Raw genomic sequence first — 19,273 nt, forward strand, 5'->3', positions numbered from 1 at the left:
CACGGATACGTGAAGTGTACTATGTTAAGAGAAGCCATCCTAAATGTGTGAATAACTGTCGCAAAATGTTTCAAATGATGTTATGTCACAATGGGTTGACACGGACCTCATTCACCCGTAAATATCGTCTTTGGAACAAAGTGAGCTCCATGGAAATTTACTTGTGACTTGACCATCTGGAAATATGTGAAATCGGGCAACTCCATTGGGACGATGGCTTCAAGCAAACGTTGACCTATTCAAGATTACTAAGGCTGAACCTCACTGTGGTGTTCATACCGTAATGTCTGATAATTAAGCCAACACCATTATTATCGTCTCTGGTGACATCACATAAATTGGACATAAAACGGGAAGGAACACGATATTTATTAACAATGAAAGTACTACATATATTGCTTCATTTACATTCTAGAATTGCTGTCCAACATTTGGTTGTAAGTAGACAATGAATTTATTGATGACAACAATTCTTAAATTAAGTCATAATAAAGTCAAGGACAAAGCCAGATTTAAATATAATAAATTATCATTAGTTGTGGTTTGGTGTATGCAGAGAAACCAAAATGCGGGTCAAACAGGCATTTCAAATACAGTTCTGGTTGTAATCTCATACTTTGGAAAGAATAAACATGAGTATTGTCATCAACACTGAAGCAACACGTTTGCCAGCCTTGTTCTGAGGAACGGGTATGGTCGTACTTTCATTCTGCACACAAGGACTGGGGACCTGGGTCGACACCAGATTCATGTACAATGCAGCAGTGCTTGCATCACAGGATTTCACAGACGCATTCTTACATTCGGTGAAGGTTTGTATGATGCTGTTGGGAACAAAAAGGTAAATCAGTTTCATACAGGTTCAGCATCATGTTCTGTGTTCTAGTCTCGGTTCTCGGAGGATCAGGGTTAGGACCGGTCTTGAACAAACCATGCTTATTGTAAGAGTGAGTTAGTATATGTTACGTCCAACAGGTGTAACGCAATGTGCATTTACTTGCTAGTGTTACACTAGCCAATTTATTGCTGGTATTACACTTGCCAAACAATTGCTGGTATTACACTTGCTAAGGGGAATACACACAACAAGAAAGCCAAGATTTGCCTAAGAGTTCGTATCACCATATTGGGTGATATATAGCACATTTGCACTCAGGCGATGTTACAAATGAAGGATGAATCAGGTAGACCAATGTATTTGAAAAGAAAAACATGCAACGAAATCCCGACGGGTGGTTATGAAACCACAAACAGTAAATGAAGCGACTAAAGGGATCGAATATCCAGTCTTGATGACATTGTATTACTAATTCATCGATGTACATGGTGTTGATAACTGGATCAGATTCGGTTATGACAAACTGCCTCCATATAATTGGAACAATGGCAAGTACGACGTTGAGCAACAAACCCAACCGACTCATAATTACATACGTTGCAGCATAGCTAATTCTTAACACACTGGCACAACATATCACAAATCAACATACTATATATCTACCTGCATATTTGTTCAGGGGTAGTGGACAGGGTCATTCGTTTCTTGCAGCCGTTTTGGTCAGCCTCCATAATACAACCGGGGGCAAAATCTAGAAAACAAATTCGACGTTAAATTCTCTATCGAGCTCAAAATCAATACCATTTCAAGTATGTTCCGTACGTCTACTAAACGTCCCCCCTAAAGATCATATACGAAGGAATTCTTTAGCATACACACACCCCACTGTAAATGGACTACCACTTACACGATATAACGTTACACATGTAAACATGTAGCCCACCTATCATTTGTATCATACCCAGCCCCCCCTCCCCCTCCAAGCCCTCCCAACCATTTAAGGGATACAGCTGCTGTGGAATGCATTCATGCGTTCAATTCTCTTCTGCATCAAAATTAAGACTGTGTTTTTCTGGGAAGAGGTGTGAGGGAAAGGTTCATCTTCCTCAGTGGTGAAAGTTCTAGAGATAAGATGTTCACAGAGCCCGATGAACATTTTGAAAGAATTGTATAGACATTATAAAATAGAGATATAAAATAGAGAATAGTGATATGCCTAGCATCGCCAGTATCTCGAATATGTCCAGAAACATATATAAATAGCCATGTGAAAACAGCAAACGCCCACTGTCAAAATCCTTGTCTTCACAAAATGTGGTCATTCCATGAGTGGCGGAATTCGGGTCAGCAAACAGATGTCGCTTGGACGGACTGCACCGGGTCAGGACAGTGAGAGCACACGTGACAGCGTTTTGAAAGACCGATATGTTACTGGGAAGAAACATGAACAGCTTTAAGATTACGGCACGTATTCTTAATATGTATCATGGTATTTTAACAGATATATTGTTTACTCTGAGGAACCCTTCTCAGAATGCAATTCCCTCATCACACACGCAAGAACACTTACACATACTTACACGTATGAACACATAGTAACGAGAAATCAGTAAAATATTCAGTAGAAACAAAACCAGAAATGACTGAAGCCATGAGTATCTCAAACCATGCCAGACCTACTACAATTTACCCGTTCAAACCCTCTTATGGCAATAATTATGAAAATGATATTAACTTCTGACATAAAAAGAGTGCTAGATATGTTCTCTGTAGTCGATATGAATGGATATTTTCGAAGTTCATCCCGATAATGTGACTATCACCTGCACATGTCTCTATGTCGGGACACTGTAAAACTTTTAAGTATATAGTCAATTGTCTCTTCCGGTGAGGACAGCTGGGGCACTTCAGCGTAAATACCATGGTATAACAAGCAGTCAAGAGTCCCGTCCTGTATTCCTTTAGTCGTAGAACAGTCCACGCGGTGGCTGTGCCCGTTTGAAAGTTCAACCGTTGTATCTGAAGTCGTAGATTACAAGGCGTATTCATTGAAATCCGTATTTAACTTAAACTTTAAAGTTCAGACAAAAACAGGACGACGAAATGCACGCATATCCTTACACCTTGTATTGCGACATAACGATATTGCAGGAATGAAAAAACAAACCGGGTTCATAAATATGTATCTGATGAATTGATCAGTGACATCCACTCTAGAGATAATCAGGAAAATACGCACTATCGTGAAATAAATAGACTGTGGTTACCTGTAATACCAACTGATGAACATGTTTATGATATGTAGCACATTCGCATATGATATCGTACACATAGATTTACCTCCCCAAGCCTTGCATTATGACATACATATAACGTATGTAACAAGATACCTGGTTCATTTTTGCAGCCAGAGTCTTTCCTTGTTTGATCTTCGTAGAGACGAACTGCAGCATCACCACAAATTCGCAGAAGTGGATATGAACAAACATCTATCCTGGCCTGGATCCTAGGGTTGAATGACTTTAGTTTCAATGGAACAGATTAAGACTGCATTTAAGTTCAAAGTTCAATCTGGTGTTTCTGTTCCCCCTCCAACTGCCCAGCCCCTATTGTGATTGTGGTCAGGAATGCATCAGGAATGCGTTGCCCTATGTGATATGGTGAAAGGAAGCACCACAGACCAATAATGCACCTGGAATACATTCACATTTGCCTGATGTCATTTGGTGATAGGGGGCATCACAGGTCAGGAATGCATCAAGAATGCGTTGTCTTATGCCATATGGTGATACTGTGCAACTCTGACCAGAAATTCTGTGATATGGTGATAGGGTGCACCACAGGTCAGGAACGGGTTGCTTAATGTTATATGGTGATAGGGTGCACCACAGACCAAGAATGCACCAGGAATCCGTTGCCTTATGGCGCATACTGTCTGCGTGCATCAAAGGAAACGTCCTTAGCAGTATTTGCCGTTGTAATGCTTATTGTAACCGAATGACAGTCGGTCTATAAACTTACAAACAATTGTCTGTTCCATTGCTACCAGGATCTTGCGCAACCTGTTGTGTACATTCACTAAGTGGCTTCAATAAAGAATATAGACAGGCAGCCGGACTCTCTGCAACAAAATCAGCACAGTGTATGTGCTTCAGATTTACAATGCCAAGGCCGTATCGGCTCATTGTCGTATTTGCACTATGTAATATATCAACATGTAATCTCACTATCAAACGGGAATTTCTTACAATTACGACCGTCTTACCTATTAAGTTGTGCATTCATAGTTTTCAGCTGTGGGAGCTGTGCCGATTCTCAGTTATCAGATGTTTACATTTTTGTGGAAGCCTCTGGGACTGAGTGGAATCGGAGGCTCGCTTTGTGTGATGGTGATTATATATTATATGGCTCTGGTGTCATATCAATAGGTACTAGAATCTGAACTTTACTCAGAAAGTATAACCCCAAATATACACTGCGTCACATGTTGCACGTCTATAGACGTTTTGAGGCATTGCTGTGCTGCTATAGCTTCTCACTAACGTCTGACATGACAACAACGTCTACAACAGGACAAGAACCAATCACTGGTCGACATTTAGACCAATGATGAAATGCCTTTGTCGAGGCAAATGATGATCACACCCTATATTGATATCTGTCGCTGTACCCCCAGCTACTGCAGGTATCGATTTTACCAATCAGTTTGTTTCGACAAAAGGTTGATCCGAAAAAAATGTTGTTTTTAATAACACGGCATTTACAGCACTTTAAATGAGCAAGGTTACTCGTTCCCGCTTGAGTTTCGTTGAAGAGTCATAACATCGTATAACTAAAACATAATTTCTAAAACTTACGTGATAAAAAGGAGCACGTTACATTTATCTGCTGTATGTCTGTACTGTATGTCTCAATGGGTATACTCTTGTTACCATCGCAGCTGTATATGATGTACTGGAGACAGCGAACAACGTTGACGTAAGCCTCCAAATTTCTTGTGAAGGAAAAGAAAACATTTGATACCGTGATTTTCTTAATATAGGACAAGGTTGATGTCATTTCATCGTCGTAATGCTGCTTCTTTACGAGGACAGGACATGGCTTCAGAACCGCTTCTTTCATTAAAAGGTCGCATAGGCCAAAACCAACTTGCAGAAAGCGATTCCAATGAATCAGTTCCTATAGTTTATTATACCGTTTACATTCAGTGCTAATAGTACTACATTCACGGCACGAAACAACATGAGAAGACAAACACTTTGCTATTACTCGACATCTTGAAGGTTCTGGGAAACGTCTCCTGCAACGTTTGAGCACATGGATCGTTGAGCTGGATTGTAGAATCGATGAGTTGGTAAACAGTGTCATCGTAGCCAAAAGGTGTGAATCGCTGTTTACTGTACTAATCACTATACTTGATCATTGCAAGGTCAAACAAATACTACTTCCAGCAAAGGTTTATGGTATCTGGGAAGATTCAGTCAGTCTGTGTAATTAAAAACGTTACCTGGGCCCTGTTTAAAAAAACTATCATATCGCTACGACTGCCGTACGATCTACACTGTAGGCTTGACTTACGACAGTCGTAACGGGTCCTGGTTCTAGAGTTTCGAATCCGGCTTAGCGGTATGGCCGTCGTAAGTCTATGCTTATGTATGACACTTACGCCTACTTTAGAGCTAAGAGAGCTTAAATAATTTAGACCCTTGCCCATATTATTGCCGAAGTATACATCACTTCCGATGCAGTCCCCACGAACACAGTAAACTAACTCCGGGTAACCGTTGGATTGTGAAACTCATGGAATCGGGTGTTAAGGCTCAGTAACATATGATCTCAGTCACTAGATTTTCAGCTCCAGTCTTGATCAGGTACAGTCATGATATGGATGCAATATTGAAACGTTAAAGACCAAACAACCTACCAACCAGACACCGCATACTCACTGACATGCTAAACCGCTGTTTTGTATCAGAAGAGTGTTGACAGCTATGACCGCATTGTCATCCCCTGTGGCCAGACTCGGAGGATCTTCAACATTGAGCGGGAGACTGTAGATACTCAAGCATTGCTGTTGAACTGCAACCACGGCAGTTTGATCTGAACACAGCAGGTTTGTGGTGAGAGCCTTTACTTCTGGAATAACTGTCTCAAAGCCTGCAGAAGAACTAACATGTGAATCGTTAATGACATTCTACGACTCTGAAAAAGACATGAATAGGATTAAACGTAAGACAAGGTTAAAATCGCAAAAGCGAAATGTCTTTCACACAAAAATAATAAACTGACCGGCATAAGAGAGTGTAGACAAGGTTTTCAATAGGCCATGCTCACTGGCCCATGGTACCCAGCCTCACAAACACAACACAGTGTTGGTAACAACATCTTTACTCAACCTGAGTTGAAAATCTCACTCATACTACAGAAACACCCAGCGTCAGTCATGCGAAAGTTCACTTTGGGTCCTGAAAAACAGGATAAGTACGTACTGAGTTACATACATTAACATTAATGCTCCATACCACGTACGATTCACTTTAGTACCCTGTATGTTCACCCCTCGCATCAATACAGGCACGCAGCCTCCTTCTGGCCGAAGGCGTCGGACGTCGAACGTCGGACGTCGGACGTCGGACGTCGGACGTCGGATAAGGTCACTCGACGCCTTTCGTTCTGGCAACTGTGCAAGTTGTTGTCTATTTTGTGGTGGGTGGGGCGTTTCTAGAGCATCCCACATGTACACGTTCGTGTGCATGTATGGAGAACGTGGCGGGTACGTTGTTCCTCTCGTCGCCTCCAACGACGGGCAACTCGGGCCGATCGCAATCTCTGACGTCTGTGCTCAGGGGTCAACACCTTTCTTATGGAAGGTCTGTAGGCTCTGATACCTGCTGTCTGAAGACGTCTAGCTACCGTGTATCGACTGATGCGGTGATGAAGGGAATTCGCCGCAGATGACGTTACTGCCAGGAAACGGTTTCTCAGGTGTAACGTCCTCAAATGCCGGTCTTCAATTTAAGGCCCCCACGAGTTCAACTGCTGACAGCCATAGCATATCCGTGGTGATTTTTTTCATACTTCATGTGTAACCTGTCTGCACACCAACTTTTATACCCTTAGTGCATGTGAAAAACTCGGACAGAGGACCAAAATCATGGTTTATACAATTGACCACTTCGAAGTTTTATTCACAACGTCCACGTACATGTTACTACAGGTATCAAATTACTGTGCTGAGGTGACATGACGTGTATAATTAGGAGATAAACATCATGTGTTGGCAAATGAAATATTCCCGTGCTTCAAATACTCAATAACTCCCGGAAATTGGCCAACACATGATGTTTATCGACATTGTAAACAAAAAAGTAAACCATAGGGGTTTTACTGTCTGCACTCGTTTACATCGAGTATGAGTAGAGCAGTAAAGTGTCATCAGCTGGCCGTTTCAGCTGGTTCCCATGGTAGCATCTGGAGTTGCTCATTTGTGACGTCATTCTAACTTTACGTCACAATATGATTTGAATGACGTCACCACTGTTGATGACACAACAAAACAATTGTTTGAGAAAGGGATACAGAGGTGTATTTATATGTACAGGTAAAACAATAACAAAGTAACAAGTGGAATGAGTTAACGAAAGCTAGTATAAACAAGCACTGATGGGAAGCCGATAGTTAAGATAAGAAACGTTTTTAGATTAGTGCACCAACAGTGAAAATGGCCAATCTTGACACTGTGTTTGTATTGCAGTTTTTGGGATTTCTCGAGACAATAATGAGTATTTTTTAGGTTAAATGACATGCCGGAGAGTGGCGGGCTTTGGTCATCTTACAAAATCAATGGTGATCTGACGTTCAACGTCCTGTTACATCCGCGAAATATTTACATGTAAATCAATAACTGTCACAGATTATAATGTAATAACTCCTGTTTTCAAATTGATATGCAGCATTTGTATATGTAAGACTTTGTGCAATAATCTTGAAAGCGACGAATAAGTTCACATACATGTTGATCATTGTTCAATTACACGCCTTCATTTGCTAAAGGTAATTATTTATTTGGATATCATGATTTTTATTGCAAATATTGGCATATAGTGAGAAACTATTGGAACAGAATGCATCTCTTGTTCAGCTGATCAATAGAAATGATACCATGATACCAGTTGTGTCTTTTGAGTAACCTGGGTGATGCATTAACGAAGTGGTTCCTTTGTTCTCATCGGATTCGGATATTTGTACTTCTGTTCATATAAATTGATTTTAAACACTGCAAATTAAACAAATAACCACAAACGATGGAACTGCCATGTTTCAACATATAGGTTTTAATATACAGGTCTGGTTTTCACGAAACATTCCCGCATCCATGTGTCCCAAAACAAGGGAAAAAAGTCCAGAAACTCCCATTTCAAATGCAGCTAAAATATATATGAACTGAACGACATGTCCAGCATCAATGCATTTTTTGATTTTGATATTCCTCGGTCAGAATAAGCCTGTATGTTCCTCATGCCTGACGTAAGGGTTTACTAAATGGAGAATAGATGGTCAAGTCCTGAGATTGATATGTATATCCTGGCCTCATGGCTTGTTTTAGACTGGCTTCTCTGGCCGAAACTGGATAAATTGTCGTGACTTACAAACCAAAATTGTATTGCCTGTGGCTGAAGGAATAAGGAATTCAGGATAATACTTACTTTCAACAGTAGAACAAGCAGCTGTGAGCCCTAGACGGATAGTATCCTGCCTTGGTACAGTCTTTATGAAGGATGCACCAAACTGGCACTTGTAGCTGACGGCATACAGGCAGGTTGTGGCTTTCAGAGTAGCATCTATAGAACTGGGGAAAGACAGTGATACTGACCATGCAAAACTCTGTCAGACAACATGTCGCTGCACTAAACAGGCACAGGTTCATTTTGTGGTATCATCAAACTGATAGGAAAATCAAGTTTTCACGTTGGTGTAGTATTACGTCGTCTTCAGTGCTTTTGGAAGACACTAATTAAGTCATTGTATTGCCGTTCTTGAGTTGGCATTGATGGACTTTAAATGTGCATCCTAACTGTTTCGGCTTCAACGTAAATTCATACACCTATGTGATACTCTCGCATAACAGAGTAATGGCCAACTGTGCGGAAATTCGACACACAGATTAACATATTTACTATTGTCATTGTTAGCATCAGTTCAGCCGTCACTGCTTGTAGGGGACTGCATACGTCGTCTGAATTAAGTTACTCCCCTACCCCACCCCCTGCAACGAGTTCTGCAAGTGACTGAGGACGATGGTGACGTTTACAGACGCGTCGTACAGCTTCAGAAGGCCAGGGAAGGACACTGGCGTTTGCATTGGCGAGACAGGCACTGTGTGGGGTGTGGGGTGTGGGGTGTGGGTTGTGGGATCGAACGTTGAATGTTCGTGTCGACGTCGCTAGACACTTGTCTCTTTCCGTCGTTGACGGACGAATCGCTGTTCATCGCTGATCCAAACCAAATCATCGCCTGTGCACCCCAACTGGACGTGTCGTTAACGGTCTAGACATGCCAGGACAAGTACAAGCTTTGGATGAAGTGCTCGAATTCCCACTTAGACGTTTATGAAGGTTTGGTTGGAAATTCTTCGTAGAATAGGCACCTGTCCCGCAGTGTCTGTTGCTGTAGTAAATCGATGCCGTAGGTGAAACACCCGGATTAACCGATCCGGAGCAGTAGTAGTGACTCTTGGTCTTCCACTTCTGAGACGATTTTGGGTCGAATAGAAGCGGCTGTATTGATGGCATGATGTTGTGACGGGCGTTGAAGCGTGAAGCACCGGTAACAATATATACAATTTTAACGTCATTTGGCAAGACGAGGCCAAGGTCCAATCTATGGACCTTCCTCTTGACCACAATCGGTTGTACATCAGATGTATCACAGGGGTGCCTATGCGGTATTTTGAGTATACTTTTTTCTAACAGAAAACATTTTGTTTTACATTTTGAAATCCAAGTCCTCATTCTCTGAAAGAAATCATTCAAGCGCCAAATACAGTTTGCCATGTTAAACGTATTATCAGTGGAAAATAGGCTGGTGATCTACGAGAGTAATGCTACACAAACCTGCACATCGTTTGAAAGTTCTTCTGTATCAGTAAGTTCACGTAGTTCATGCCGATATCAGCTGAGCCGGCGTCAGTGAGCTGCAACTGCACATTGTTGAGGTCCATACATTGCTGGCTGAACTGAGCGATCGCTGAGCTCTCGCTGCCCAGTTTACAGGTAGTTGTGACCTCTGCCGCGTGATTGTCTCCACCAAAGATACCTGAAACATCGGTTTCAGACGGCAGAGGCCCGTTATGAATATCGACTGTGAGGACAAATAGGAAAGTGTAAACCGAGAAAGGGATCAGTTTAGAGGCCGACCGAACGCAGAAAGAGCGAGTTGCTGCGCCCGTATATTGACTCAGGGGTGGAACAGGTCGGGACATAGGAAGTCCACGGGGCCACTGGATAAATTAACTTATGTTGATCATACGGACGAGACGAGATAATCAAGTAAGAGGACCATCTGATATGAAGAATAGACTGAGAGTGCGGGTTGAGGTTAAGATGTCGACAGACAAAAGACGAACTGAAAGGTGGACGTTAATAGACTAAGGTAACATTTGAGATTAAGATGTGGATAGACTACGAAGATGATCGAGGTGGAACATCAGTTGAGTGGTTCTAAGGTGACGTATATAAAGTTTTGTGGGCTATGACAATTTTAACTAACAGAGTATCCGAGAAAAGGAGGGGAACAGATAAAGGAGACCAGTTCAGAGGACAAGATGTACACAGATAGTTTAAAATACCACACTTTATACGGTGGTCATTTGAAATAATGACCAGTACTCTGATATGACCATTTTAGAGGCGGACCTAGAAATATGAACAGTTCTACTTAGCATGTGGACATTGGAATACTTTAAACCCACCTCATCTGTTTAGAAGGCATATAATGTTAATATTCATTTACATGGAGAAAAATGCAAGTCAATGTTTCATCAGCTGACTCGCGTAAGGCATACGATACTTATCGAAAAGGCATTTAAAAGAAGCGATTCTTTCATATCACTTCATTTACCCTATCATTCCAGATTAGTTTATACTACAAGAGTGACAATAACTATGGCAATTTGAAAGGAATATGAAAAAACGGGTGTTTTCCACCTTCTTTATAGCTTTTTATCATCAACCCAAGAGCTCAAGAGCCAACAGATTATCGACATGGACTGGATGGACATATACGATGAAACACTGTACCATGATAAGCATTTCAGTTGAATATATAGTGGGTTGCATGACCTTAAGGAATCGTGAAGCGTGCGTGGAACGGGGGTGTACTCTAATGCAGTGTAATCGTCATGCTACTGATGCCTACTCACTTGCGATGGCGTCACATGATTGTGCCATTTGTTGCTGAGAGCTGTTCTCCGTTGGATATATACTGTTGGCTTCACCAGACACATTGTTGCATTTCTTGTTGACATAGTAGAGACAGGCCACGGCTTTCGTGTAATTTTCCTGATTACTGTTTGAAACACAGAATCCAGTTCTATTACACCAAAGTCTATACATGTCGTAGCTCCGTTTATCACAAAGGCCCAGGCCTACACATAATTGGTGGTCAAAGGGTTGGGCAAGCCCTCAATACTATGAAAATATGAAGCTTTCCAACTTATTGGGTTTCCACTAAACAATCAGCTTGCTAAGCGCCTGACACCCTCGCCCAAACACAAAGCTATGAAATGTTAGTACTAAATCACAATTCAACTAATTTAAACAATGAAAACATTGCACTTTACACATATAGAAATGGGTTTATGCATACTTGCCTAAACATGACACGCACACGTGTAACGGTTTACTAACGAAATGCCATACCTGCACAAAGTGTCACTGTAATCTACTATGAAGTTATCGATGATCAACAGCGCATCTTCTGGTGTAGCTTCAGCAAGAGTGAGAGGGTAGGGTATTTGTATTGGGATACTGTACACATCCAGACACGCCTGGTTCACCGTCTCCACTGACTCACTGGAGCATGTTACATGTGATAGCAGCTCTACAACAACTCCTTCTTGACTTGAGATCCCTAAAATACGAGCAATGGCAAGCACGGTAATAAGGTATATATCATACTTGCCATCCCGGATACCCGTACCCCGGTCATTTTTCTCATTTCTTAAGTGATAAAAGGGACTGTCTACAACAGATATTCCAACGAATAAGCCTGCTTATCCGGGGATTTGTTGTAATTCAGCTGCTATCTATGGATTATATGAACTTGCCATTGGTTAGTACGAAATTATAGAGATCCAAAATCCCTAGAATAGTCGTCCGATTATACACTAACGATAAGTCTTGTGATTTCTAATCTGGTAAATGGATTTCTGGATTCGAACCAGAGAAAACGCGAGTAAGATGGTCGAAAAAGCCAAATAGCTGTTGTTCGAACTGCACGAAATATTACACGTTGCAAAACGCGGCATATTTAAGATAAATAGCCAGCAATGTCACTTTAAAAGGTCAGACGCTTATCTCGAGTAAGTTCAGATTTCTTCTGGCTATCGACAGGGTTTTGTAGCGTTTACTCAGATCATCATTATGATCTGTTTTAACTGTCATGCAAGGTGACGTGAGTGCACTCAGTTGTATGGCGGCAGTCTCTAAATAATCGAGCCTGGACAAGAAGATCCAGTGAGCAACAACTTGACCATCGATCTACGCAATTGGGATACGATGGCATGTGAGATCAGCTCAGCGAGTCTAACCACCTGATCCCTCTAGCCGCCTCTTACGACAAGCATGGTTGCTGAAGATCAGTTTTAACATGAAGCTTCACGTGTGAGGACGTAAGGTACAGATATCTATTGCAAACTTCATGGATACTTTATACTGCTGATTCATGGCAGTATGTCGGCACATGTCTCATGCGGGAGTACGGGGTATATGGTGTGCGAACTAATGATCCAGTCAGCTTGAGGTGTCGAGATCGGGCCCGCCGGTGTAAAAGTCTTGGATTCAACTTTGCGCATGGTCAGCGTCGTCACAACACCCTGTGTATAGTACACAGCCCTGTGCGAAAAAAAACACCAGTCGAACCCGATGATAAAGGACCAGACGGTGGCCACATGAACACACCTAGTTGCGGGTATAGTAACGTGAAGTCAACATGGCCAAAGCACTATGTGTCCCAGTCCAACCAGCTGTGAATGAGTACCGCGTAATGATGGGAAAACCACATTAGCTAGGTGCACATAAATAGCTGCCCTAGGTGTACAGTCACCGGGGGTTAAAATTGAAAGGGCAATGTGCCGTTTGAGCAACTGCTGAACTGGATATTGGTGCAAAACAAATAAATTAGACATAAATTACATTAACTAATTATATTCCTGTATACAGTCGCCAGATAATGCATCTACTACCCGTGGTAACACCCAACAGGATATTCTTAGAAGTGTGAGATTGAAATCAGTAAGGCGTTTTTATATTGATACTTGAGGATTGATAATTTATTTAAAAACAACAATACAGACAAGAACATGTAAATTCCAAAGTTTCTAGAGTGAGAACAAGAGGAAAGGACGGGAAAGATCGATATTGCAACAATACATTGCAGTGGTATTCTTAAATGACGTGAAAAATCCCCCCATGTACATACACCAACGACTGCAATTAAGAATACCTGTCCGACCGCATTCACAAAAGATTTCAGATCTCTGTAAGATACGAGGATAAACACTCTTTGTGTATTAAAAAAAGTTATGTTCAGAACTTATGAATGACAACATTCTTAGAGATCACATGCAACCAAAACATCAAACATAATTAAAACACAATTATCACTTATTCGTGGCATCTAATATACATTGCTGCTTGTTAAAAAACAAATAAAGAAAATTATATGCGTACAATCGCGATTCAAAAGTGCAGTTATTATATTTTGTACTTGGGTTTACTTCCCTCGGAAGACCGAACCCAGTCATAGCCGGTGGCTGTGCACTCAAGGGTAACGACGACTTCCGATTGGCTGGTTCATTTGCTGAAGGCTGAAGAAAGATGATCTGTTTGATGGGCCTTTTATAAGTATGGCTAGACACAAGAAAGTAAGATTCTTTACGGATGACAACTTTTATTGTACTTGATGCATCGTTTCAGTATGGATTCATATACCGTTGTCAAACAAAACCATTTACACTAGAGGAAGTTGTTATCCCTAGTGAATGTATATAGAGATGTTGGATTTTGTAAATACACGTTCTCTGAATTTGAGTTCGATCAAATCAAAAGTCATCTCAGCAGAGATGGTGAACTACTGCGTAACTGGAAAGCGTCATTCGTCCAAGTACAAAGCAGGACTTGAAACTGACAAGAGTTGCACCAGTTTCTGTCAAATCCAGTCATCCGAAAAAATGGCTGTAGTTTGTTTGCAACCCAAGTATAGGTGTTAAGTTCAAATTTCATGTGATTGAATACGTCTATGGTATATTTTCTTTAGCAGACAGGCAGGCAGACATGTAGGTGTCAATAAACCAGACATTGAGCTTTCTCTGTGACAGAGGCTGCTTACTACAATCACCACGTTTTTATGTAACGAGTAGATTATTTACTTGTTTGTGTACACAACCAAGATTAGACTACTGTTCACGACCTCATACTCCGAGTATGCATACTGTTTCAAGCTCCGCGAACCTATTCACTGCGCATGAGTTATGGGCGCAGCGCAGCACAGTTGCTGAAACCAGTTTTCTGGGGGAATTTAGTGAATCGTTTGAACTCCGATTTCGCGGGCTTTTTTTTCATCGCGTTTTTTTCAACTTTATAGACTGAATTGGTACTTTTCATGTTTTTTTCGGTAAGTGCATACCTAAAGGTATCAGAATTTGCAAAGTTGTGTTTTACGTTGCATGTGAGCTTTAAGTGGTTGCCTGTTTGGATTCTTGATAAAGTAGGTTACCACCGTACGTTTGTCGACGGTGGAGGATTGGGAGGTGACAATATTTAATTATCTCACTATATGTCAAGGTACATCGCAGTCGTTGATTGTTGCCCATGTCAGCAGTATACCTATATTAACATCTTCGGCTTTTGGCGAAGGGGAATGTAATAGCTTCATCATGAAATAGTCCGTTCTAAATCAGTGTACATGTTCCTGAAGTCAGCCTGTCTTTCCCCGAAATACACCCTTATGCCTATCACACCTAATCATTGATTTTCATTTGTACATTCATATATTTGTTATTGCTGTTTCACGCCCAGTCGAACCCAGTCTCGGGACATAGTGGATGCTGTGAACAAAGGATTCTTGACCAGGCAAAACAGTCATTGACAACATTGATTTACATATTTGGGACGAGACGACACGCATGAACCACATCACCTTGCCTGACCATCTTGTTCCGTTTATCGCCTTTCACGACAAACATGGGTAGACCAATCGCCAGAACCCCGATAAATTAACACAGCAACACAAAACCAAATAGTTGACAACAAATGGACTGACAACTGCTGAATCAGATGCAGCTGATGCACATAGTGAAATTTCCTATAACAGGTAACACCAAAATACGTCTTTGTACCTTGAACATTACCAATGCGAGGACTCGCTACTATATCCTTTTTACAATTGCCTTTATTACTCTGTACACATCGACATGCACATTCATTCATTCATTCATTCATTCATTCATTCATTTATTACACTAAAGAGAGTTGCGTTCACACATCGATACATTAAACAAGCAAATCTCTACACCTCCTGCAAATTACATATGTCACACTGAAAACACGACAAAGAACCAGAAGTTAAATCTCACCTTTAAAAACAATCCAAGTTATTGTTACAAAAAGATTCAACATTCCCATATCCACCGGGTGGTCTTTCTTTGGCATCTTATAATTTGACAACCGCAAGGCTTCTGCAAAGGCATCTCACGGCGAAAAACGTAAACGCCTATATGGGTTGCCAATATACCGACCATATAATCATTATGTGACGTTATATTTCAACAAACGAGGACGATTGATTTCCATCAAAAGACGTGTTACAAGTCTTCTGTGTACAGTGCCAAAGAAGATGGCCAAGGTGCTATTCGTCACGTCTACTTGTAGGTATTGGTCTTAATACTAGTGCCGTTTTTATTATTACCATGGCAACAATTCAAATCTAAGCCTATGGTGTCTGTCGATCAATTGTTGTGTAAATATGTACTGTGTCGGCAGCGATAATTTTCCACTTTCAAAAGTAGGGGCTTCGCTTACCTTTCCCTGAGCTCGACCTCCAATCAATGGTCGTATTGGAAACTTCACTTTCTTGTGTCTATTTACTTTCTGCGCCATTTTGTAAAGCCAGAGTTAACACACTGATCTAAACAAACTTGTAACTTTCGGAAAATGAGTTTTTAATGTTGTTTCTTACATACATGCATATGACAATGCATCTCATAGAAAGGCAAAACAGTGCTGAGTGTTACACTTACAGCTCCGTGAATTGTTAATTGTGAAGATTATAAATGAAGTAATTTAAGGTTAGCTCCAATTATATTTATTATATGATTATGTATTGTGGAGATCATCAGTGTTTTGCGTGAGATAGATATATAGATAGACAGTTCATCTTTATTTCCCTCAGAGATATAAAGATTGGATTAAGTCTTTTTGTGAAAGTTATGCTTATTAATCAGAGCTGGTTCCCGTAGTTTACAAGACTCTCTGATAAGACAATATCTAGAGAGATCTTCTCTCTCTGCTATTTGATGACACAACAAACTCTCGTAAGAATAACAGATTCTGGATTTAACAATATCGTTCCATTTTGCTTTAGAGCATGACACCTGTTGTGATATTAGTGTCAACAGTATCAAACAAGCCATATGTGCTTACCAGCTTAGCAATGTACAGTATAGTTGAGGAGGATGTATCAATGATGTAAATACATCTGTTTTCAAACAGACCGTGTAGAAATAACTGCTTAACAGTATATAGGTATGATCTAGACGACAGATTCAGCAAACAGGAGTTTCCTATGTACCCTTAGTCAGTCAGTAGTCAGTAGATCCAGGGTATCTAGAACTGCAGGAGAAACAAGGTGTTTAGGCAGACCTTGTACCTTTCTACGGATGTACCTCTGCGTTGACTCCAACATATCCAATTCCGTTTATGTTAGTCAGACAGCACAACCACATAAAGCACATGGTAAAATGACATTATTCCATATATGACAAGCACATATAGGACTGAGAGAACCATAACAATCCAAGCTCATGATGTAATATTAAAACGATTACGACCCTTCTTATATGAGAATTTGCTTTATCATGAACTAAACATCAAGCGTACGTAAGATTGCATGAGAAGGATGGCCACAGAATCATGATATAGACTAGTTAATGTAATAGATCGGAGTGCACTGAATATAAGCAAAGTGTAAAGATAATACATAAGGTAATTCAGCCTGATGTATGTTCGCTATTGTTTCAACAAGATTCAAGATGGCGACATGTATATCTGTCGCTTGCCAGTGGAATTTGTTCACGGATTTTAATAGGCACATGTATTTCGTATTTCATTGTGCACGTACTCTGTTCATATTTATATTATATTTGTTTTCATTATCTATGTCATCTAGTGTATTGGTGTGATATATTTTGATATAATGTGCTGAATAAAGAAATTGTTTGATATGCGATCATCCTTTTTTCTACCTTCAAAGACATACCTATGTCTCGTATACATCGACAAATCGAATTTATTATTTGATCCCAAGCGATTCGACTGATCGGGATTTGACTGTATGTTATGTTTATCTGTTGTGAAGTCCATCAGTGATTTGCGCGATAGTTACGTCATTAATTCTGGCATACAAAACAATCCGATTCAATTCATGTGTCTCAACCCATTCTCGTTAACGTGTATGAATGCATATTAAATATTCTGATATTATAAATTTTAGACATGTTAGAAAAGATTAAAATAGGACATTACTTTAAAGGTTCAAGATATTATCAAATATCCTACTTCACAAAGCGACTTACAGGTTCCAGATTAACATATAGATAATTGTCTACTGTGGTTCATGTCCTTGACGAGTTATCTCGGACGATATTCTGGGCCTTACTTATCTCTCTCAGACTGATTGAACTGTGTGAATTAAATGGAGTGCTTTTGTCCCATGGTGATGATAATTTTTGTATCCGTTTTGCAGGTAACATTCCAAAATAACTGAACACTTGTAAATTCGAATATTTATGCACACTGCGAAAAAATAATTGCGTGGAAATATGTGCAGATGTTCGTGATTTTATCGTATAATTTTCACTGCTGTTTAGCTTTTAATGTCTGACTGAATCAACGTTTGGTTAATGCTTGATGCAAAGTAATGAATTCATAATGTTCTATTTTTCCTTCTGTATAGAGGCAGCAAAGAAGTAGGCTTGTAAGGCGATGGCCACTGTGACCCTTCTCGTTATAGTTTATGACACACAAACTGACATTTAACGCCGCTCTCAGCAATATTCCAGTCATACGGTGGTATACATTCTGCACTTACTTGACCCGACTATAGACAGTAACAGATAATTCCCAAAGGAAATGCGCATTTCATAGCTTACAGATAACACAGTACATTTAGGACAATCAAGCAGTGCATAACTAATTATCAGAAAATTATTATGTTCAGCACTCATCCACTGAATAATGACAGACTGGATATGTTCTGTAAATAAACTGATAGTGTGATCCGAAGTCACACCCAATGTGCGAAACTCGATAGCTCGTGGTTTGTAAATGCAAGTCGGGTCAGTGATTCTCTATCAAATGCCAAATGAATGCATATGAAAAAACAGCAATAAATATCCATACAGGTGTAACATTTCCATATAAATGGCACAGATGTCCCTTAATTTCTTTTCATCATCTGTCTCCTTGGCTTCATCATTTGCATTTTAACAATTTTGTATATCCAGTATCCAGTACTTTCTTTGAATGGTAATATAAATGTCCAATGACGGGAAAGTTTTCTGATGGTTGTTTGATCTGAATTCCATTGTGTAACGGGAACAAACCTTCATCAGAAAAATGCTCGGTATTCCTCTTAGCAAAGTAAGTGAGGGAGTGCACCTTTAAGCCGTTTTAGCAATTTTCCAGCAACATCACACTTGACACCCACTTTACACACTTTACCCAAGTATAGAAGCGATCTCGGGTCTTCGGTATGACGAGCCCACGTAACGACCTCTATAGCCATGTTGCAATAGGGTCATCTCCTTACTACACCCCGAAAGAAAAAAAAATGACAGTGATGTTAATAACACAGCATGCCATTGCAAGTAAATAATATAGTCAGTATAAGTTTATCTATGTTGAAGTTTATGGTCAACGAATCTATTTAGATCGATAT

The sequence above is a fragment of the Haliotis asinina genome, chromosome 10 (genome assembly GCF_037392515.1).
Source record: "Haliotis asinina isolate JCU_RB_2024 chromosome 10, JCU_Hal_asi_v2, whole genome shotgun sequence".
NCBI lineage: Eukaryota > Metazoa > Mollusca > Gastropoda > Lepetellida > Haliotidae > Haliotis > Haliotis asinina.